Consider the following 24,257-nt stretch of genomic DNA (forward strand, 5'->3'; position numbering starts at 1 on the left):
TTAGGGTGAACAAAGCGATACCAAAAGGGATGATGGACGGAGCGTTTGAGCAAATAACACACACACCCCAAGTCAAATGATCTGGGTTTAATCCATCATCATTCTTTAGCTCACCCCACCACCCCAGTTCAGACATGGCCATATGCAAATCAGTCTGACCCTGTGCCTCATGGGAACAGTCCAGCCCGAACTGCCAAGCCATGTCATTCCTAGACAAGAAACAAGCATCCTTTGACCGGTTTCGGGTTCATAACCCTCATCAACCAGGCTATCTTGAATCCAGTGGCAAAGTGAGCAAGGGACCCACGTCTGGGCATACCCTGCCAATTTAAGGCGAACAAAGCAATACCAAAGTGGATGATGGACAGAGCGTTTGAGCAAATCAAACACTCACCCCCAGTCCAATGCTTTGGGTTTAATCCACCATCATTCTTTAGCTCACTCCACCACCCCAGTTCAGACATGGCCATATGCAAATCAGTCTGACCCTGTGCCTCATGGGAACAGTCCAGCCCGAACTGCCAAGCCATGTCTTCCCTGGACCGGAAACAAGCATCCTGGGACCGGTTTCGGGTTCATAACCCTCATCAGCCAGGCTATCTTAAATCCAGTGGCAAAGTGAGCAAGGGACCCACATCTGGGCATACCCTGCCAACTTAGGGTGAACAAAGCAATACCAAAGGCCATGATGGACTGAGCATTTGAGCAAATCAAACACTCACCCCCAGTCAAATGATCTGGGTTTAATCCATCATCATTCTTTAGCTCACTCCACCACCCCACTTCAGACATGACCATATGCAAATCAGTCTGACCCTGTGCCTCATGGGAACAGTCCAGCCCAAGCTGCCAAGCCATGTCTTCCCTCGACCGGAAACAAGCATCCTGGGACTGGTTTCGGGTTCATAACCCTCATCAGCCAGGCTATCTTGAATCCAGTGGCAAAGTGAGCAAGGGACCCACCTCTGGGCATACCGTGCCAACTTAGGGTGAACAAAGCAATACCAGAGGGGATGATGGACGGAGCGTTGGAGCAAATCAAACACTCACCCCCAGTCAAATGATCTGGGTTTAATCCACCATCATTCTTTAGCTCACTCCACCAACCCCAGTTCAGACATGGCCATATGCAAATCAGTCTGACCCTGTGCCTCATGGGAACAATCCAGCCCGAACTGCCAAGCCATGTCTTCCCTGGACCGAATACAAGCATCCTGGGACCGGTTTCGGGTTCATAACCCTCATCAGCCAGGCTACCTTGAGTCCAGTGGCAAAGTGAGCAAGGGACCCACGTCTGGGCATACCCTGCCAACTTAGGGCGAACAAAGCAATACCAAAGGGGATGATGGACGAAGAGTTTGAGCATATCAAACACTCACCCCCACTCAAATGATCTGGGTTTAATCCATCATGATTCTTTAGCTCACTCCACCACCCCAGTTCAGACATGGCCATATGAAAATCTGTCTGACCCTGTGCCTCATGGGAACAGTCCAGCCCAAACTGCCAAGCCATATCTTCCGTGGACCAGAAACAAGCATCCTGGGACTGGTTTTGAGTTCATAACCCTCATCAGCCAGACTATCTTGAATCCAGTGGCAAAGTGAGCAAGCGATCCACGTCTGAGCATACCCCGCCAACTTAGGGAGAACAAAGCTATACCAAAGGGGATGATGGACAGAGCGTTTGAGCAAATCAAACACTCACTCCCAGTCAAATGATCTGGGTTTAATCCATCATCATTCTTTAGCTCACTCCACCACCCCAGTTCAGACATGGCCATATGCAAATCAGTCTGACCATGTGCCTCATGGGAACAGTCCAGCCCGAACTGCCAAGCCATGTCGTTCCTAGACAAGAAACAAGCATCCTTTGACCGGTTTCGGGTTCATAACCCTCATCAACCAGGCTATCTTGAATCCAGTGGCAAAGTGAGCAAGGGACCCACGTCTGGGCATACCCTGCCAATTTAAGGCGAACAAAGCAATACCAAAGGGGATGATGGACAGAGCGTTTGAGCAAATCAAACACTCACCCCCAGTCCAATGCTCCGGGTTTAATCCACCATCATTCTTTAGCTCACTCCACCACCCCAGTTCAGACATGGCCATATGCAAATCAGTCTGACCCTGTGCCTCATGGAACAGTCCAGCCCGAACTGCCAAGCCATGTCTTCTCTGGACCGGAAAAAAGCATCCTGGGACCGGTTTCGGGTTCATAACCCTCATCAGCCAGGCTTTCTTGAATTCAGTGGCAAAGTAAGCAACGGACCCACGTCTGGGCATACCCTGCCAATGTTGGTCGGAGCGTTTGAGCAAATCAAACACTCACCCCCAGTCAAATGATCTGGGTTTAATCCATCATCATTCTTTAGCTCACTCTACCACCCCAGTTCAGACATGGCCATATGCAAATCAGTCTGACCCTGTGCCTCATGGGAACAGTCCAGCCCGAACTGCCAAGCCATGTCTTCCCTGGACCGGAAACAAGCATCCTGGGACCGGTTTCGGGTTCATAACCCTCATCAGCCAGGCTATCTTGAATCCAGTGGCAAAGTGAGCAAGGGACCCAAGTCTGGGCATACCCTGCCAACTTAGGGCGAACAAAGCGATTCCAAAGGGGATGATGGACGGAGCGTTTGAGCAAATCAAACACTCACCCCAGTCAAATGATCTGGATTTATTCCATCATCATTCTTTAGCTCACTCCACCATCCCAGTTCAGACATGACCATATGCAAATCAGTCTGACCCTGTGCCTCATGGGAACAGTCTAGCCCGAGCTGCCAAGCCATGTCTTCCCTCGACCGGAAACAAGCATCCTGGGAACAGTTTCGGGTTCATAACCCTCATCAGCCAAGCTATCTTGAATCCAGTGGCAAAGTGAGCAAGGGCCCCAAATCTGGGCATACCCTGCCAACTTAGGGCGAACAAAGCGATACCAACGGGGATGGTGGACAGATTGTTTGAGCTAATCAAACACTCACCCCCAGTCAAATGATCTGGGTTTAATCCATCATCATTCCTTAGCTCACTCCTCCACCCCACTTCAGACATGGCCACACGCAAATCAGTCTGACCCTGTGCCTCATGGGAACAGTCCAGCCCGAACTGCCAAGCCATGTCTTCCCTGGACCAGAAACATGCATCCTGGGACCGGTTTCGGATTCATAACCCTCATCAGCCAGGCTATCTTGAATCCAGTGGCAAAGTGAGCAAGGGACCCACGTTGGGGCATACCCTGTCAACTTAGGGCGAACAAAGCGATACCAAAGGGGATGATGGATGGATCGTTTGAGCAAATCAAACACTCACCACCACTCAAATAATCTGGGTGTAGTCCATCATCATTCTTAAGCTCACTCCACCACCCCAGTTCAGACATGGCCACCAGTCTGACCCTGTGCCTCATGGGAACAGTCCAGCCCGAACTGCCAAGCCATGTCTTCCCTAGACCATAAACAAGCATCCTGGGACCAGTTTCGGGTTCATAACCCTCATCAGCCAGGCTATCTTCAATCCAGTGGCAAAGTGAGCAAGGGACCCACGTCTGGGCATACCCTGCCAATTTAGGGCGAACAAAGCGATACCAAAGGGGATGATGAACGGAGCGTTTGAGCTAATCAAACACTCACCCCAGTCAAATGATCTGCATTTAATCCATCATCATTCTTTAGCTCACCCCACCACCCCAGTTCAGACATGGCCATATGCAAATCAGTCGGACCCTGTGCCTCATGGGAACAGTCCAGCCCGAACTGCCAAGCCATGTCGTTCCTAGACAAGAAACAAGCATCCTTTGACCAGTTTCGGGTTCATAACCCTCATCAACCAGGCTATCTTGAATCCAGTGGCAAAGTGAGCAAGGGACCCACGTCTGGGCATACCCTGCCAATTTAAGGTGAACAAAGCAATACCAAAGGGGATGATGGACAGAGCGTTTGAGCAAATCAAACACTCACCCCCAGTCCAATGCTCCGGGTTTAATCCACCATCATTCTTTAGCTCACTCCACCACCCCAGTTCAGACATGGCCATATGCAAATCAGTCTAACCCTGTGCCTCATGGAACAGTCCAGCCCTAACTGCCAAGCCATGTCTTCTCTGGACCAGAAAAAAGCATCCTGGGACCGGTTTCGGGTTCATAACCCTCATCAGCCAGGCTTTCTTGAATTCAGTGGCAAAGTAAGCAACGGACCCACGTCTGGGCATACCCTGCCAACTTAGGGCAAACAAAGCGATACCAAAGGGGATGTTGGTCGGAGCGTTTGAGCAAATCAAACACTCACCCCCAGTCAAATGATCTGGGTTTAATCCATCATCATTCTTTAGCTCACTCCACCACCCCAGTTCAGACATGGCCATATGCAAATCAGTCTGACCCTGTGCCTCATGGGAACAGTCCAGCCCTAAATGCCCAGCCATGTCTTCCCTGGACCAGAAGCAACCATCCTGGGACCGGTTTCTGGTTCATAACCCTCATCAGCCAGGCTATCTTCAATCCAGTGGCAAAGTGAGCAAGGGACTCACGTCTGGGCATACCCTGCCAATTTAGGGCGAACAAAGCGATACCAAAGGGGATGATGAACGGAGCGTTTGAGCTAATCAAACACTCACCCCAGTCAAATGATCTGCATTTAATCCATCATCATTCTTTAGCTCACTCCACCACCCCAGTTCAGACATGGCCATATGCAAATCTGTCTGACCCTGTGCCTCATGGGAACAGTCGAGCCCGAACTGCCAAGCCATGTCTTCCCTAGACCAGAAACAAGCATCCTGGGACCGCTTTTGGGTTCACAACCCTCATCAGCCAGGCTATCTTGAATCCAGTGGCAAAGTGAGCAAGGTACCCACGTCTGGGCATACCCTTCCAACTTAGGGTGAACAAAGCGATACCAAAAGGGATGATGGACGGAGCGTTTGAGCAAATAACACACACACCCCAAGTCAAATGATCTGGGTTTAATCCATCATCATTCTTTAGCTCACCCCACCACCCCAGTTCAGACATGGCCATATGCAAATCAGTCTGACCCTGTGCCTCATGGGAACAGTCCAGCCCGAACTGCCAAGCCATGTCATTCCTAGACAAGAAACAAGCATCCTTTGACCGGTTTCGGGTTCATAACCCTCATCAACCAGGCTATCTTGAATCCAGTGGCAAAGTGAGCAAGGGACCCACGTCTGGGCATACCCTGCCAATTTAAGGCGAACAAAGCAATACCAAAGTGGATGATGGACAGAGCGTTTGAGCAAATCAAACACTCACCCCCAGTCCAATGCTTCGGGTTTAATCCACCATCATTCTTTAGCTCACTCCACCACCCCAGTTCAGACATGGCCATATGCAAATCAGTCTGACCCTGTGCCTCATGGGAACAGTCCAGCCCGAACTGCCAAGCCATGTCTTCCCTGGACCGGAAACAAGCATCCTGGGACCGGTTTCGGGTTCATAACCCTCATCAGCCAGGCTATCTTAAATCCAGTGGCAAAGTGAGCAAGGGACCCACATCTGGGCATACCCTGCCAACTTAGGGTGAACAAAGCAATACCAAAGGCCATGATGGACGGAGCATTTGAGCAAATCAAACACTCACCCCCAGTCAAATGATCTGGGTTTAATCCATCATCATTCTTTAGCTCACTCCACCACCCCACTTCAGACATGACCATATGCAAATCAGTCTGACCCTGTGCCTCATGGGAACAGTCCAGCCCAAGCTGCCAAGCCATGTCTTCCCTCGACCGGAAACAAGCATCCTGGGACTGGTTTCGGGTTCATAACCCTCATCAGCCAGGCTATCTTGAATCCAGTGGCAAAGTGAGCAAGGGACCCACCTCTGGGCATACCGTGCCAACTTAGGGTGAACAAAGCAATACCAGAGGGGATGATGGACGGAGCGTTGGAGCAAATCAAACACTCACCCCCAGTCAAATGATCTGGGTTTAATCCACCATCATTCTTTAGCTCACTCCACCAACCCCAGTTCAGACATGGCCATATGCAAATCAGTCTGACCCTGTGCCTCATGGGAACAATCCAGCCCGAACTGCCAAGCCATGTCTTCCCTGGACCGAATACAAGCATCCTGGGACCGGTTTCGGGTTCATAACCCTCATCAGCCAGGCTACCTTGAGTCCAGTGGCAAAGTGAGCAAGGGACCCACGTCTGGGCATACCCTGCCAACTTAGGGCGAACAAAGCAATACCAAAGGGGATGATGGACGAAGAGTTTGAGCATATCAAACACTCACCCCCACTCAAATGATCTGGGTTTAATCCATCATGATTCTTTAGCTCACTCCACCACCCCAGTTCAGACATGGCCATATGAAAATCTGTCTGACCCTGTGCCTCATGGGAACAGTCCAGCCCAAACTGCCAAGCCATATCTTCCCTGGACCAGAAACAAGCATCCTGGGACTGGTTTTGAGTTCATAACCCTCATCAGCCAGACTATCTTGAATCCAGTGGCAAAGTGAGCAAGCGATCCACGTCTGAGCATACCCCGCCAACTTAGGGAGAACAAAGCTATACCAAAGGGGATGATGGACAGAGCGTTTGAGCAAATCAAACACTCACTCCCAGTCAAATGATCTGGGTTTAATCCATCATCATTCTTTAGCTCACTCCACCACCCCAGTTCAGACATGGCCATATGCAAATCAGTCTGACCATGTGCCTCATGGGCACAGTCCAGCCCGAACTGCCAAGCCATGTCGTTCCTAGACAAGAAACAAGCATCCTTTGACCGGTTTCGGGTTCATAACCCTCATCAACCAGGCTATCTTGAATCCAGTGGCAAAGTGAGCAAGGGACCCACGTCTGGGCATACCCTGCCAATTTAAGGCGAACAAAGCAATACCAAAGGGGATGATGGACAGACCGTTTGAGCAAATCAAACACTCACCCCCAGTCCAATGCTCCGGGTTTAATCCACCATCATTCTTTAGCTCACTCCACCACCCCAGTTCAGACATGGCCATATGCAAATCAGTATGACCCTGTGCCTCATGGAACAGTCCAGCCCGAACTGCCAAGCCATGTCTTCTCTGGACCGAAAAAAAGCATCCTGGGACCGGTTTCGGGTTCATAACCCTCATCAGCCAGGCTTTCTTGAATTCAGTGGCAAAGTAAGCAACGGACCCACGTCTGGGCATACCCTGCCAATGTTGGTCGGAGCGTTTGAGCAAATCAAACACTCACCCCCAGTCAAATGATCTGGGTTTAATCCATCATCATTCTTTAGCTCACTCTACCACCCCAGTTCAGACATGGCCATATGCAAATCAGTCTGACCCTGTGCCTCATGGGAACAGTCCAGCCCGAACTGCCAAGCCATGTCTTCCCTGGACCGGAAACAAGCATCCTGGGACCGGTTTCGGGTTCATAACCCTCATCAGCCAGGCTATCTTGAATCCAGTGGCAAAGTGAGCAAGGGACCCACGTCTGGGCATACCCTGCCAACTTAGAGCGAACAAAGCGATTCCAAAGGGGATGATGGACGGAGCGTTTGAGCAAATCAAACACTCACCCCAGTCAAATGATCTGGGTTTATTCCATCATCATTCTTTAGCTCACTCCACCATCCCAGTTCAGACATGACCATATGCAAATCAGTCTGACCCTGTGCCTCATGGGAACAGTCTAGCCCGAGCTGCCAAGCCATGTCTTCCCTCGACCGGAAACAAGCATCCTGGGAACAGTTTCGGGTTCATAACCCTCATCAGCCAAGCTATCTTGAATCCAGTGGCAAAGTGAGCAAGGGCCCCAAATCTGGGCATACCCTGCCAACTTAGGGTGAACAAAGCGATACCAATGGGGATGGTGGACAGATCGTTTGAGCTAATCAAACACTCACCCCCAGTCAAATGATCTGGGTTTAATCCATCATCATTCCTTAGCTCACTCCTCCACCCCACTTCAGACATGGCCACACGCAAATCAGTCTGACCCTGTGCCTCATGGGAACAGTCCAGCCCGAACTGCCAAGCCATGTCTTCCCTGGACCAGAAACATGCATCCTGGGACCGGTTTCGGATTCATAACCCTCATCAGCCAGGCTACCTTGAATCCAGTGGCAAAGTGAGCAAGGGACCCACGTTGGGGCATACCCTGTCAACTTAGGGCGAACAAAGCGATACCAAAGGGGATGATGGATGGATCGTTTGAGCAAATCAAACACTCACCACCACTCAAATAATCTGGGTGTAGTCCATCATCATTCTTAAGCTCACTCCACCACCCCAGTTCAGACATGGCCACCAGTCTGACCCTGTGCCTCATGGGAACAGTCCAGCCCGAACTGCTAAGCCATGTCTTCCCTGGACCGGAAACAAGCATCCTGGGACCGGTTTCGGGTTCATAACCCTCATCAGCCAGGCTATCTTCAATCCAGTGGCAAAGTGAGCAAGGGACCCACGTCTGGGCATACCCTGCCAATTTAGGGCGAACAAAGCGATACCAAAGGGGATGATGAACGGAGCGTTTGAGCTAATCAAACACTCACCCCAGTCAAAAGATCTGCATTTAATCCATCATCATTCTTTAGCTCACTCCACCACCCCAGTTCAGACATGGCCATATGCAAATCTGTCTGACCCTGTGCCTCATGGGAACAGTCGAGCCCGAACTGCCAAGCCATGTTTTCCCTAGACCATAAACAAGCATCCTGGGACCGGTTTTGGGTTCACAACCCTCATCAGCCAGGCTATCTTGAATCCAGTGGCAAAGTGAGCAAGGTACCCACGTCTGGGCATACCCTTCCAACTTAGGGTGAACAAAGCAATACCAAAAGGGATGATGGACGGAGCGTTTGAGCAAATAACACACACACCCCAAGTCAAATGATCTGGGTTTAATCCATCATCATTCTTTAGCTCACCCCACCACCCCAGTTCAGACATGGCCATATGCAAATCAGTCGGACCCTGTGCCTCATGGGAACAGTCCAGCCCGAACTGCCAAGCCATGTCGTTCCTAGACAAGAAACAAGCATCCTTTGACCGGTTTCGGGTTCATAACCCTCATCAACCAGGCTATCTTGAATCCAGTGGCAAAGTGAGCAAGGGACCCACGTCTGGGCATACCCTGCCAATTTAAGGCGAACAAAGCAATACCAAAGGGGATGATGGACAGAGCGTTTGAGCAAATCAAACACTCACCCCCAGTCCAATGCTCCGGGTTTAATCCACCATCATTCTTTAGCTCACTCCACCACCCCAGTTCAGACATGGCCATATGCAAATCAGTCTGACCCTGTGCCTCATGGAACAGTCCAGCCCGAACTGCCAAGCCATGTCTTCTCTGGACCGGAAAAAAACATCCTGGGACCGGTTTCGGGTTCATAACCCTCATCAGCCAGGTTTTCTTGAATTCAGTGGCAAAGTAAGCAACGGACCCACGTCTGGGCATACCCTGCCAACTTAGGGCAAACAAAGCGATACCAAAGGGGATGTTGGTCGGAGCGTTTGAGCAAATCAAACACTCACCCCCAGTCAAATGATCTGGGTTTAATCCATCATCATTCTTTAGCTCACTCCACCACCCCAGTTCAGACATGGCCATATGCAAATCAGTCTGACCCTGTGCCTCATGGGAACAGTCCAGCCCGAACTGCCAAGCCATGTCTTCCCTGGACCAGAAACAACCATCCTGGGACCGGTTTCGGGTTCATAACCCTCATCAGCCAGGCTATCTTCAATCCAGTGGCAAAGTGAGCAAGGGACTCACGTCTGGGCATACCCTGCCAATTTAGGGCGAACAAAGCGATACCAAAGGGGATGATGAACGGAGCGTTTGAGCTAATCAAACACTCACCCCAGTCAAATGATCTGCATTTAATCCATCATCATTCTTTAGCTCACTCCACCACCCCAGTTCAGACATGGCCATATGCAAATCTGTCTGACCCTGTGCCTCATGGGAACAGTCGAGCCCGAACTGCCAAGCCATGTCTTCCCTAGACCAGAAACAAGCATCCTGGGACCGGTTTTGGGTTCACAACCCTCATCAGCCAGGCTATCTTGAATCCAGTGGCAAAGTGAGCAAGGTACCCACGTCTGGGCATACCCTTCCAACTTAGGGTGAACAAAGCGATACCAAAAGGGATGATGGACGGAGCGTTTGAGCAAATAACACACACACACCAAGTCAAATGATCTGGGTTTAATCCATCATCATTCTTTAGCTCACCCCACCACCCCAGTTCAGACATGACCATATGCAAATCAGTCTGACCCTGTGCCTCATGGGAACAGTCCAGCCCGAACTGCCAAGCCATGTCGTTCCTAGACAAGAAACAAGCATCCTTTGACCGGTTTCGGGTTCATAACCCTCATCAACCAGGCTATCTTGAATCCAGTGGCAAAGTGAGCAAGGGACCCACGTCTGGGCATACCCTGCCAATTTAAGGCGAACAAAGCAATACCAAAGGGGATGATGGACAGAGCGTTTGAGCAAATCAAACACTCACCCCCAGTCCAATGCTTCGGGTTTAATCCACCATCATTCTTTAGCTCACTCCACCACCCCAGTTCAGACATGGCCATATGCAAATCAGTCTGACCCTGTGCCTCATGGGAACAGTCCAGCCCGAACTGCCAAGCCATGTCTTCCCTGGACCGGAAACAAGCATCCTGGGACCGGTTTCGGGTTCATAACCCTCATCAGCCAGGCTATCTTAAATCCAGTGGCAAAGTGAGCAAGGGACCCACATCTGGGCATACCCTGCCAACTTAGGGCGAACAAAGCAATACCAAAGGCCATGATGGACGGAGCGTTTGAGCAAATCAAACACTCACCCCAGTCAAATGATCTGGGTTTAATCCATCATCATTCTTTAGCTCACTCCACCACCCCACTTCAGACATGACCATATGCAAATCAGTCTGACCCTGTGCCTCATGGGAACAGTCCAGCCCAAGCTGCCAAGCCATGTCTTCCCTCGACCGGAAACAAGCATCCTGGGACCGGTTTCGAGTTCATAACCCTCATCAGCCAGGCTATCTTGAATCCAGTGGCAAAGTGAGCAAGGGACCCACCTCTGGGCTTACCGTGCCAACTTAGGGTGAACAAAGCAATACCAGAGGGGATGATGGACGGAGCGTTGGAGCAAATCAAACACTCACCCCCAGTCAAATGATCTGGGTTTAATCCACCATCATTCTTTAGCTCACTCCACCAACCCCAGTTCAGACATGGCCATATGCAAATCAGTCTGACCCTGTGCCTCATGGGAACAATCCAGCCCGAACTGCCAAGCCATGTCTTCCCTGGACCGAATACAAGCATCCTGGGACCGGTTTCGGGTTCATAACCCTCATCAGCCAGGCTACCTTGAGTCCAGTGGCAAAGTGAGCAAGGGACCCACGTCTGGGCATACCCTGCCAACTTAGGGCGAAGAAAGCAATACCAAAGGGGATGATGGACGAAGAGTTTGAGCATATCAAACACTCACCCCCACTCAAATGATCTGGGTTTAATCCATCATGATTCTTTAGCTCACTCCACCACCCCAGTTCAGACATGGCCATATGAAAATCTGTCTGACCCTGTGCCTCATGGGAACAGTCCAGCCCAAACTGCCAAGCCATATCTTCCCTAGACCAGAAACAAGCATCCTGGAGCCGGTTTCGGGTTCATAACCCTCATCAGCCAGGCTATCTTGAATCCAGTGGCAAAGTGAGCAAGGGACCCACGTCTGGGCATACCCTGCCAACTTAGGGCGAACAAAGCGATACCAAAGGGGATGATGGACGGAGCGTTTGAGCAAATCAAACACTCACCCCCAGTCAAATGATCTGGGTTTAATCCATCATCATTCTTTAGCTCACTCCACCACCCCAGTTCAGACATGGCTATATGCAAATCAGTCTGACCATGTGCCTCATGGGAACAGTCCAGCCCGAACTGCCAAGCCATGTCTTCCCTGGACTGGAAACAAGCATCCTGGGACTGGTTTTGAGTTCATAACCCTCATCAGCCAGACTATCTTGAATCCAGTGGCAAAGTGAGCAAGCGATCCACGTCTGAGCATACCCCTCCAACTTAGGGAGAACAAAGCTATACCAAAGGGGATGATGGACAGAGCGTTTGAGCAAATCAAACACTCACTCCCAGTCAAATGATCTGGGTTTAATCCATCATCATTCTTTAGCTCACTCCACCACCCCAGTTCAGACATGGCCATATGCAAATCAGTCTGACCATGTGCCTCATGGGAACAGTCCAGCCCGAACTGCCAAGCCATGTCGTTCCTAGACAAGAAACAAGCATCCTTTGACCGGTTTCGGGTTCATAACCCTCATCAACCAGGCTATCTTGAATCCAGTGGCAAAGTGAGCAAAGGACCCACGTCTGGGCATACCCTGCCAATTTAAGGCGAACAAAGCAATACCAAAGGGGATGATGGACAGAGCGTTTGAGCAAATCAAACACTCACCCCCAGTCCAATGCTCTGGGTTTAATCCACCATCATTCTTTAGCTCACTCCACCACCCCAGTTCAGACATGGCCATATGCAAATCAGTCTGACCCTGTGCCTCATGGAACAGTCCAGCCCGAACTGCCAAGCCATGTCTTCTCTGGACCGGAAAAAAGCATCCTGGGACCGGTTTCGGGTTCACAACCCTCATCAGCCAGGCTTTCTTGAATTCAGTGGCAAAGTAAGCAACGGACCCACGTCTGGGCATACCCTGCCAATGTTGGTCGGAGCGTTTGAGCAAATCAAACACTCACCCCCAGTCAAATGATCTGGGTTTAATCCATCATCATTCTTTAGCTCACTCCACCACCCCAGTTCAGACATGGCCATATGCAAATCAGTCTGACCCTGTGCCTCATGGGAACAGTCCAGCCCGAACTGCCAAGCCATGTCTTCCCTGGACCGGAAACAAGCATCCTGGGACCGGTTTCGGGTTCATAACCCTCATCAGCCAGGCTATCTTGAATCCAGTGGCAAAGTGAGCAAGGGACCCACGTCTGGGCATACCCTGCCAACTTAGGGCGAACAAAGCGATTCCAAAGGGGATGATGGACGGAGCGTTTGAGCAAATCAAACACTCACCCCAGTCAAATGATCTGGGTTTATTCCATCATCATTCTTTAGCTCACTCCACCATCCCAGTTCAGACATGACCATATGCAAATCAGTCTGACCCTGTGCCTCATGGGAACAGTCTAGCCCGAGCTGCCAAGCCATGTCTTCCCTCGACCGGAAACAAGCATCCTGGGAACAGTTTCGGGTTCATAACCCTCATCAGCCAAGCTATCTTGAATCCAGTGGCAAAGTGAGCAAGGGCCCCAAATCTGGGCATACCCTGCCAACTTAGGGCGAACAAAGCGATACCAATGGGGATGGTGGACAGATCGTTTGAGCTAATCAAACACTCACCCCCAGTCAAATGATCTGGGTTTAATCCATCATCATTCCTTAGCTCACTCCTCCACCCCACTTCAGACATGGCCACACGCAAATCAGTCTGACCCTGTGCCTCATGGGAACAGTCCAGCCCGAACTGCCAAGCCATGTCTTCCCTGGACCAGAAACATGCATCCTGGGACCGGTTTCGGATTCATAACCCTCATCAGCCAGGCTATCTTGAATCCAGTGGCAAAGTGAGCAAGGGACCCACGTTGGGGCATACCCTGTCAACTTAGGGTGAACAAAGCAATACCAGAGGGGATGATGGACGGAGCGTTGGAGCAAATCAAACACTCACCCCCAGTCAAATGATCTGGGTGTAGTCCATCATCATTCTTAAGCTCACTCCACCACCCCAGTTCAGACATGGCCACCAGTCTGACCCTGTGCCTCATGGGAACAGTCCAGCCCGAACTGCTAAGCCATGTCTTCCCTGGACCGGAAACAAGCATCCTGGGACCGGTTTCGGGTTCATAACCCTCATCAGCCAGGCTATCTTCAATCCAGTGGCAAAGTGAGCAAGGGACCCACGTCTGGGCATACCCTGCCAATTTAGGGCGAACAAAGCGATACCAAAGGGGATGATGAACGGAGCGTTTGAGCTAATCAAACACTCACCCCAGTCAAAAGATCTGCATTTAATCCATCATCATTCTTTAGCTCACTCCACCACCCCAGTTCAGACATGGCCATATGCAAATCTGTCTGACCCTGTGCCTCATGGGAACAGTCGAGCCCGAACTGCCAAGCCATGTCTTCCCTAGACCATAAACAAGCATCCTGGGACCGGTTTTGGGTTCACAACCCTCATCAGCCAGGCTATCTTGAATCCAGTGGCAAAGTGAGCAAGGTACCCACGTCTGGGCATACCCTTCCAACTTAGGGTGAACAAAGCAATACCAAAAGGGATGATGGACGGAGCGTTTGAGCAAATAACACACACACCCCAAGTCAAATGATCTGGGTTTAATCCATCATCATTCTTTAGCTCACCCCACCACCCCAGTTCAGACATGGCCATATGCAAATCAGTCGGACCCTGTGCCTCATGGGAACAGTCCAGCCCGAACTGCCAAGCCATGTCGTTCCTAGACAAGAAACAAGCATCCTTTGACCGGTTTCGGGTTCATAACCCTCATCAACCAGGCTATCTTGAATCTAGTGGCAAAGTAAGCAAGGGACCCACGTCTGGGCATACCCTGCCAATTTAAGGCGAACAAAGCAATACCAAAGGGGATGATGGACAGAGCGTTTGAGCAAATCAAACACTCACCCCCAGTCCAATGCTCCGGGTTTAATCCACCATCATTCTTTAGCTCACTCCACCACCCCAGTTCAGACATGGCCATATGCAAATCAGTCTGACTCTGTGCCTCATGGAACAGTCCAGCCCGAACTGCCAAGCCATGTCTTCTCTGGACCGGAAAAACACATCCTGGGACCGGTTTCGGGTTCATAACCCTCATCAGCCAGGCTTTCTTGAATTCAGTGGCAAAGTAAGCAACGGACCCACGTCTGGGCATACCCTGCCAACTTAGGGCAAACAAAGCGATACCAAAGGGGATGTTGGTCGGAGCGTTTGAGCAAATCAAACACTCACCCCCAGTCAAATGATCTGGGTTTAATCCATCATCATTCTTTAGCTCACTCCACCACCCCAGTTCAGACATGGCCATATGCAAATCAGTCTGACCCTGTGCCTCATGGGAACAGTCCAGCCCGAACTGCCAAGCCATGTCTTCCCTGGACCAGAAACAACCATCCTGGGACCGGTTTTGGGTTCATAACCCTCATCAGCCAGGCTATCTTCAATCCAGTGGCAAAGTGAGCAAGGGACTCACGTCTGGGCATACCCTGCCAATTTAGGGCGAACAAAGCGATACCAAAGGGGATGATGAACGGAGCGTTTGAGCTAATCAAACACTCACCCCAGTCAAATGATCTGCATTTAATCCATCATCATTCTTTAGCTCACTCCACCACCCCAGTTCAGACATGGCCATATGCAAATCTGTCTGACCCTGTGCCTCATGGGAACAGTCGAGCCCGAACTGCCAAGCCATGTCTTCCCTAGACCAGAAACAAGCATCCTGGGACCGGTTTTGGGTTCACAACCCTCATCAGCCAGGCTATCTTGAATCCAGTGGCAAAGTGAGCAAGGTACCCACGTCTGGGCATACCCTTCCAACTTAGGGTGAACAAAGCGATACCAAAAGGGATGATGGACGGAGCGTTTGAGCAAATAACACACACACACCAAGTCAAATGATCTGGGTTTAATCCATCATCATTCTTTAGCTCACCCCACCACCCCAGTTCAGACATGACCACATGCAAATCAGTCTGACCCTGTGCCTCATGGGAACAGTCCAGCCCGAACTGCCAAGCCATGTCGTTCCTAGACAAGAAACAAGCATTCTTTGACCGGTTTCGGGTTCATAACCCTCATCAACCAGGCTATCTTGAATCCAGTGGCAAAGTGAGCAAGGGACCCACGTCTGGGCATACCCTGCCAATTTAAGGCGAACAAAGCAATACCAAAGGGGATGATGGACAGAGCGTTTGAGCAAATCAAACACTCACCCCCAGTCCAATGCTTCGGGTTTAATCCACCATCATTCTTTAGCTCACTCCACCACCCCAGTTCAGACATGGCCATATGCAAATCAGTCTGACCCTGTGCCTCATGGGAACAGTCCAGCCCGAACTGCCAAGCCATGTCTTCTCTGGACCGGAAAAAAGCATCCTGGGACCGGTTTCGGGTTCATAACCCTCATCAGCCAGGCTTTCTTGAATTCAGTGGCAAAGTAAGCAACGGACCCACGTCTGGGCATACCCTGCCAACTTAGGGCAAACAAAGCGATACCAAAGGGGATGTTAGTCGGAGCGTTTGAGCAAATCAAACACTCACCCCCAGTCAAATGATCTGGGTTTAATCCATCATCATTCTTTATCTCACTCCACCACCCCAGTTCAGACAGGGCGATATGCAAATCAGTCTGACCCTGTGCCTCATGGGAACAGTCAAGCCCGAACTACCAAGCCATGTCTTCCCTGGACCGGAAACAAGCATCCTGGGACCGGTTTCGGGTTCATAACTCTCATCAGCCAGGCTATCTTAAATCCAGTGGCAAAGTGAGCAAGGGACCCACATCTGGGCATACCCTGCCAACTTACGGCGAACAAAGCAATACCAAAGGCCATGATGGACAGAGCGTTTGAGCAAATCAAACACTCACCCCAGTCAAATGATCTGGGTTTAATCCATCATCATTCTTTAGCTCACTCCACCACCCCAGTTCAGACATGACCATATGCAAATCAGTCTGACCCTGTGCCTCATGGGAACAGTCCAGCCCAAGCTGCCAAGCCATGTCTTCCCTCGACCGGAAACAAGCATCCTGGGACCGGTTTCGGGTTCATAACCCTCATCAGCCAGGCTATCTTGAATCCAGTGGCAAAGTGAGCAAGGGACCCACCTCTGGGCATACCGTGCCAACTTAGGGTGAACAAAGCAATACCAGAGGGGATGATGGACGGAGCGTTGGAGCAAATCAAACACTCACCCCCAGTCAAATGATCTGGTTTTAATCCACCATCATTCTTTAGCTCACTCCACCAACCCCAGTTCAGACATGGCCATATGCAAATCAGTCTGACCCTGTGCCTCATGGGAACAATCCAGCCCGAACTGCCAAGCCATGTCTTCCCTGGACCGAATACAAGCATCCTGGGACCGGTTTCGGGTTCATAACCCTCATCAGCCAGGCTACCTTGAGTCCAGTGGCAAAGTGAGCAAGGGACCCACGTCTGGGCATACCCTGCCAACTTAGGGCGAACAAAGCAATACCAAAGGGGATGATGGACGGAGAGTTTGAGCATATCAAACACTCACCCCACTCAAATGATCTGGGTTTAATCCATCATGATTCTTTAGCTCACTCCACCACCCCAGTTCAGACATGGCCATATGAAAATCTGTCTGACCCTGTGCCTCATGGGAACAGTCCAGCCCAAACTGCCAAGCCATATCTTCCCTGGACCAGAAACAAGCATCCTGGAGCCGGTTTCGGGTACATAACCCTCATCAGCCAGGCTATCTTGAATCCAGTGGCAAAGTGAGCAATGGACCCACGTCTGGGCATACCCTGCCAACTTAGGGCGAACAAAGCGATACCAAAGGCGATGATGGACGGAGCGTTTGAGCAAATCAAACACTCACCCCCAGTAAATTGATCTGGGTTTAATCCATCATCATTCTTTAGCTCACTCCACCACCCCAGTTCAGACATGGCTATATGCAAATCAGTCTGACCATGTGCCTCATGGGAACAGTCCAGCCCGAACTGCCAAGCCATGTCTTTCCTGGACTGGAAACAAGCATCCTGGGACTGGTTTTGAGTTCATAACCCTCATCAGCCAGACTATCTTGAATCCAGTGGCAAAGTGAGCAAGCGATCCACGTCTGAGCATACCCCGCCAACTTAGGGAGAACAAAGCTATAACAAAGGGGATAATGGACAGAGCGTTTGAGCAAATCAAACACTCACTCCCAGTCAAATGATCTGGGTTTAATCCATCATCATTCTTTAGCTCACCCCACCACCCCAGTTCAGACATGACCATATGCAAATCAGTCTGACCCTGTGCCTCATGGGAACAGTCCAGCCCGAACTGCCAAGCCATGTCGTTCCTAGACAAGAAACAAGCATCCTTTGACCGGTTTCGGGCTCATAACCCTCATCAACCAGGCTATCTTGAATCCAGTGGCAAAGTGAGCAAGGGACCCACGTCTGGGCATACCCTGCCAATTTAAGGCGAACAAAGCAATACCAAAGGGGATGATGGACAGAGCGTTTGAGCAAATCAAACACTCACCCCCAGTCCAATGCTTCGGGTTTAATCCACCATCATTCTTTAGCTCACTCCACCACCCCAGTTCAGACATGGCCATATGCAAATCAGTCTGACCCTGAGCCTCATGGGAACAGTCCAGCCCGAACTGCCAAGCCATGTCTTCTCTGGACCGGAAAAAAGCATCCTGGGACCGGTTTCGGGTTCATAACCCTCATCAGCCAGGCTTTCTTGAATTCAGTGGCAAAGTAAGCAACGGACCCACGTCTGGGCATACCCTGCCAACTTAGGGCAAACAAAGCGATACCAAAGGGGATGTTGGTCGGAGCGTTTGAGCAAATCAAACACTCACCCCCAGTCAAATGATCTGGGTTTAATCCATCATCATTCTTTATCTCACTCCACCACCCCAGTTCAGACATGGCGATATGCAAATCAGTCTGACCCTGTGCCTCATGGGAACAGTCCAGCCCGAACTGCCAAGCCATGTCTTCCCTGGACCGGAAGCAAGCATCCTGGTACCGGTTTCGGGTTCATAACTCTCATCAGCCAGGCTATCTTAAATCCAGTGGCAAAGTGAGCAAGGGACCCACATCTGGGCATACCCTGCCAACTTACGGCGAACAAAGCAATACCAAAGGCCATGATGGACAGAGCGTTTGAGCAAATCAAACACTCACCCCAGTCAAATGATCTGGGTTTAATCCATCATCATTCTTTAGCTCACGCCACCACCCCAGTTCAGACATGACCATATGCAAATCAGTCTGACCCTGTGCCTCATGGGAACAGTCCAGCCCAAGCTGCCAAGCCATGTCTTCCCTCGACCGGAAACAAGCATCCTGGGACCGGTTTCGGGTTCATAACCCTCATCAGCCAGGCGATCTTGAATCCAGTGGCAAAGTGAGCAAGGGACCCACCTCTGGGCATACCGTGCCAACTTAGGGTGAACAAAGCAATACCAGAGGGGATGATGGACGGAGCGTTGGAGCAAATCAAACACTCACCCCCAGTCAAATGATCTGGGTTTAATCCACCATCATTCTTTAGCTCACTCCACCAACCCCAGTTCAGACATGGCCATATGCAAATCAGTCTGACCCTGTGCCTCATGGGAACAATCCAGCCCGAACTGCCAAGCCATGTCTTCCCTGGACCGAATACAAGCATCCTGGGACCGGTTTCGGGTTCATAACCCTCATCAGCCAGGCTACCTTGAGTCCAGTGGCAAAGTGAGCAAGGGACCCACGTCTGGGCATACCCTGCCAACTTAGGGCGAACAAAGCAATACCAAAGGGGATGATGGACGGAGAGTTTGAGCATATCAAACACTCACCCCCACTCAAATGATCTGGGTTTAATCCATCATGATTCTTTAGCTCACTCCACCACCCCAGTTCAGACATGGCCATATGAAAATCTGTCTGACCCTGTGCCTCATGGGAACAGTCCAGCCCAAACTGCCAAGCCATATCTTCCCTGGACCAGAAACAAGCATCCTGGAGCCGGTTTCGTGTACATAACCCTCATCAGCCAGGCTATCTTGAATCCAGTGGCAAAGTGAGCAATGGACCCACGTCTGGGCATACCCTGCCAACTTAGGGCGAACAAAGCGATACCAAAGGCGATGATGGACGGAGCGTTTGAGCAAATCAAACACTCACCCCCAGTCAAATGATCTGGGTTTAATCCATCATCATTCTTTAGCTCACTCCACCACCCCAGTTCAGACATGGCTATATGCAAATCAGTCTGACCATGTGCCTCATGGGAACAGTCCAGCCCGAACTGCCAAGCCATGTCTTCCCTGGACTGGAAACAAGCATCCTGGGACTGGTTTTGAGTTCATAACCCTCATCAGCCAGACTATCTTGAATCCAGTGGCAAAGTGAGCAAGCGATCCACGTCTGAGCATACCCCGCCAACTTAGGGAGAACAAAGCTATACCAAAGGGGATAATGGACAGAGCGTTTGAGCAAATCAAACACTCACTCCCAGTCAAATGATCTGGGTTTAATCCATCATCATTCTTTAGCTCACTCCACCACCCCAGTTCAGACATGGCCATATGCAAATAAGTCTGACCATGTGCCTCATGGGAATAGTCCAGCCCGAACTGCCAAGCCATGTCTTCTCTGGATCGGAAAAAAGCATCCTGGGACCGGTTTCGGGTTCATAACCCTCATCAGCCAGGCTTTCTTGAATTCAGTGGCAAAGTGAGCAATGGACCCACGTCTGGGCATACCCTGCCAACTTACGGCGAACAAAGCAATACCAAAGGCCATGATGGACAGAGCGTTTGAGCAAATCAAACACTCACCCCAGTCAAATGATCTGGGTTTAATCCATCATCATTCTTTAGCTCACTCCACCACCCCAGTTCAGACATGACCATATGCAAATCAGTCTGACCCTGTGCCTCATGGGAACAGTCCAGCCCAAGCTGCCAAGCCTTGTCTTCCCTCGACCGGAAACAAGCATCCTGGGACCGGTTTCGGGTTCATAACCCTCATCAGCCAGGCTATCTTGAATTCAGTGGCAAAGTGAGCAAGGGACCCACCTCTGGGCATACCGTGCCAACTTAGGGTGAACAAAGCAATACCAGAGGGGATGATGGACGGAGCGTTGGAGCAAATCAAACACTCACCCCCAGTCAAATGATCTGGGTTTAATCCACCATCATTCTTTAGCTCACTCCACCAACCCCAGTTCAGACATGGCCATATGCAAATCAGTCTGACCCTGTGCCTCATGGGAACAATCCAGCCCGAACTGCCAAGCCATGTCTTCCCTGGACCGAATACAAGCATCCTGGGACCGGTTTCGGGTTCATAACCCTCATCAGCCAGGCTACCTTGAGTCCAGTGGCAAAGTGAGCAAGGGACCCACGTCTGGGCATACCCTGCCAACTTAGGGCGAACAAAGAAATACCAAAGGGGATGATGGACGGAGAGTTTGAGCATATCAAACACTCACCCCCACTCAAATGATCTGGGTTTAATCCATCATGATTCTTTAGCTCACTCCACCACCCCAGTTCAGACATGGCCATATGAAAATCTGTCTGACCCTGTGCCTCATGGGAACAGTCCAGCCCAAACTGCCAAGCCATATCTTCCCTGGACCAGAAACAAGCATCCTGGAGCCGGTTTCGGGTACATAACCCTCATCAGCCAGGCTATCTTGAATCCAGTGGCAAAGTGAGCAATGGACCCACGTCTGGGCATACCCTGCCAACTTAGGGCGAACAAAGCGATACCAAAGGCGATGATGGACGGAGCGTTTGAGCAAATCAAACACTCACCCCCAGTCAAATGATCTGGGTTTAATCCATCATCATTCTTTAGCTCACTCCACCACCCCAGTTCAGACATGGCTATATGCAAATCAGTCTGACCATGTGCCTCATGGGAACAGTCCAGCCCGAACTGCCAAGCCATGTCTTCCCTGGACTGGAAACAAGCATCCTGGGACTGGTTTTGAGTTCATAACCCTCATCAGCCAGACTATCTTGAATCCAGTGGCAAAGTGAGCAAGCGATCTACGTCTGAGCATACCCCGCCAACTTAGGGAGAACAAAGCTATACCAAAGGGGATAATGGACAGAGCGTTTGAGCAAATCAAACACTCACTCCCAGTCAAATGATCTGGGTTTAATCCATCATCATTCTTTAGCTCACTCCACCACCCCAGTTCAGACATAGCCATATGCAAATAAGTCTGACCATGTGCCTCATGGGAACAGTCCAGCCCGAACTGCCAAGCCATGTCTTCTCTGGATCGGAAAAAAGCATCCTGGGACCGGTTTCGGGTTCATAACCCTCATCAGCCAGGCTTTCTTGAATTCAGTGGCAAAGTGAGCAACGGACCCACGTCTGGGCATACCCTGCCAACTGAGGGCAAACAAAGCGATACCAAAGGGGATGTTGGTCGGAGCGTTTGAGCAAATCAAACACTCACCCCCAGTCAAATGATCTGGGTTTAATCCATCATCATTCTTTAGCTCACTCCACCACCCCAGTTCAGACATGGCCATATGCAAATCAGTCTGACCCTGTGCTTCATGGGAACAGTCCAGCCCGAACTGCCAAGCCATGTCTTCCCTGGACCAGAAACAACCATCCTGGAGCCGGTTTCGGGTTCATAACCCTCATCAGCCAGGCTATCTTGAATCCAGTGGCAAAGTGAGCAAGGGACCCACATCTGGGCATACCCTGCCAACTTAGGGCGAACAAAGCGATACCAAAGGGGATGATGGACGGAGCGTTTGAGCAAATCAAACACTCACCCCCAGTCAAATGATCTGGGTGTAGTCCATCATCATTCTTAAGCTCACTCCACCACCCCAGGTCAGACATGGCCACCAGTCTGACCCTGTGCCTCATGGGAACAGTCCAGCCCGAACTTCTAAGCCATGTCTTCCCTAGACCAGAAACAAGCATCCTGGGACCGGTTTCGGGTTCATAACCCTCATCAGCCAGGCTATCTTCAATCCAGTGGCAAAGTGAGCAAGGGACCCACGTCTGGGCATACCCTGCCAATTTAGGGCGAACAAAGCGATACCAAAGGGGATGATGAACGGAGCGTTTGAGCTAATCAAACACTCACCCCAGTCAAATGATCTGCATTTAATCCATCATCATTCTTTAGCTCACTCCACCACCCCAGTTCAGACATGGCCATATGCAAATCTGTCTGACCCTGTTCCTCATGGGAACAGTCGAGCCCGAACTGCCAAGCCATGTCTTCCCTAGACCATAAACAAGCATCCTGGGACCGGTTTTGGGTTCACAACCCTCATCAGCCAGGCTATCTTGAATCCAGTGGCAAAGTGAGCAAGGTACCCACGTCTGGGCATACCCTTCCAACTTAGGGTGAACAAAGCGATACCAAAAGGGATGATGGACGGAGCGTTTGAGCAAATAACACACACACCCCAAGTCAAATGATCTGGGTTTAATCCATCATCATTCTTTAGCTCACCCCACCACCCCAGTTCAGACATGGCCATATGCAAATCAGTCAGACCCTGTGCCTCATGGGAACAGTCCAGCCCGAACTGCCAAGCCATGTCGTTCCTAGACAAGAAACAAGCATCCTTTGACCGGTTTCGGGTTCATAACCCTCATCAACCAGGCTATCTTCAATCCAGTGGCAAAGTGAGCAAGGGACTCACGTCTGGGCATACCCTGCCAATTTAGGGCGAACAAAGCGATACCAAAGGGGATGATGAACGGAGCGTTTGAGCTAATCAAACACTCACCCCAGTCAAATGATCTGCATTTAATCCATCATCATTCTTTAGCTCACTCCACCACCCCAGTTCAGACATGGCCATATGCAAATCTGTCTGACCCTGTGCCTCATGGGAACAGTCGAGCCCGAACTGCCAAGCCATGTCTTCCCTAGACCAGAAACAAGCATCCTGGGACCGGTTTTGGGTTCACAACCCTCATCAGCCAGGCTATCTTGAATCCAGTGGCAAAGTGAGCAAGGTACCCACGTCTGGGCATACCCTTCCAACTTAGGGTGAACAAAGCGATACCAAAAGGGATGATGGACGGAGCGTTTGAGCAAATCAAACACTCACCCCCAGTCCAATGCTCCGGGTTTAATCCACCATCATACTTTAGCTCACTCCACCACCCCAGTTCAGACATGGCCATATGCAAATCAGTCTGACCCTGTGCCTCATGGGAACAGTCCAGCCCGAACTGCCAAGCCATGTCTTCTCTGGACCGGAAAAAAGCATCCTGGGACCGGTTTCGGGTTCATAACCCTCATCAACCAGGCTATCTTGAATCCAGTGGCAAAGTGAGCAACGGACCCACGTCTGGGCATACCCTGCCAACTTAGGGCAAACAAAGCGATACCAAAGTGGATATTGGTCGGAGCGTTTGAGCAAATCAAACACTCACCCCCAGTCAAATGATCTGGGTTTAATCCATCATCATTCTTTATCTCTCTCCACCACCCCA

This window comes from Triturus cristatus, chromosome 3_2 (assembly GCF_964204655.1).
Source record: "Triturus cristatus chromosome 3_2, aTriCri1.1, whole genome shotgun sequence".
In the NCBI taxonomy this organism is placed as follows: domain Eukaryota; kingdom Metazoa; phylum Chordata; class Amphibia; order Caudata; family Salamandridae; genus Triturus; species Triturus cristatus.